General features: G+C 50.1%; 4 non-coding genes across 4 annotated transcripts; all 4 read left to right on the top strand.

The window, feature by feature from the left end:
• Positions 1 to 40: 40 nt before the first annotated feature.
• Pmar_PMAR021951 lies at positions 41 to 120 on the top strand. Its single transcript has one exon. It is a non-coding gene; the product is annotated as a tRNA-Leu (tRNA).
• A 121-nt stretch (positions 121 to 241) lies between these two features.
• On the top strand, positions 242 to 321 carry Pmar_PMAR021952. The gene has a single exon. It is a non-coding gene; the product is annotated as a tRNA-Leu (tRNA).
• A 186-nt stretch (positions 322 to 507) lies between these two features.
• On the top strand, positions 508 to 587 carry Pmar_PMAR021953. The gene has a single exon. It is a non-coding gene; the product is annotated as a tRNA-Leu (tRNA).
• A 121-nt stretch (positions 588 to 708) lies between these two features.
• On the top strand, positions 709 to 788 carry Pmar_PMAR021954. The gene has a single exon. It is a non-coding gene; the product is annotated as a tRNA-Leu (tRNA).
• The last annotated feature ends 11 nt before the right edge of the window (positions 789 to 799 follow it).

Below are 799 nucleotides of genomic sequence, written 5' to 3' on the forward strand. Positions count from 1 at the left end.
GCGATGCATCACCTCGGCTATGAATCGTGAAGCACTTATCGACAGTTTGGCCGAGTGGTCCATGGCGCTGGCTTTAGGCGTCAGTCCGCAAGGGCGTGGGTTCGAATCTCACAGCTGTAAGAAATTTCTCTTCGTGTGATTTGATGAAGAACGCATTCCGCGGAAACGGTTCGAAACCGTTTTTGTGTCATGTCATATAGTGTAACGCATCTTCTCCGCTATGAATCTTGAAGCACTCATCGACAGTTTGGCCGAGTGGTCTAAGGCGCTGGCTTAAGGCGCCAGTCCGAAAGGGCGTGGGTTCGAACCCCACAGCTGTCAGTCTATATATCTGACTGGTGTTATATTGAGAACCCAGAGCTTTTCAGAAGCGAGGTAGTACAAGATCAAAACCTTCTGATCGATATTGCGCCATCGCACCTCGCAGAAACCGTTCAACCCATTTTTGTGTCCTCTGTTTTGGCAGAGCGATGCATCACCTCGGCTATGAATCGTGAAGCACTTATCGACAGTTTGGCCGAGTGGTCCATGGCGCTGGCTTTAGGCGTCAGTCCGCAAGGGCGTGGGTTCGAATCTCACAGCTGTAAGAAATTTCTCTTCGTGTGATTTGATGAAGAACGCATTCCGCGGAAACGGTTCGAAACCGTTTTTGTGTCATGTCATATAGTGTAACGCATCTTCTCCGCTATGATTTTTAAAGCACTCATCGACAGTTTGGCCGAGTGGTCTAAGGCGCTGGCTTAAGGCGCCAGTCCGAAAGGGCGTGGGTTCGAACCCCACAGCTGTCAGTCTATATACC

This window comes from Perkinsus marinus (assembly GCF_000006405.1).
Source record: "Perkinsus marinus ATCC 50983 genomic scaffold scf_1104296974914, whole genome shotgun sequence".
In the NCBI taxonomy this organism is placed as follows: Eukaryota; Perkinsozoa; order Perkinsida; family Perkinsidae; genus Perkinsus; species Perkinsus marinus.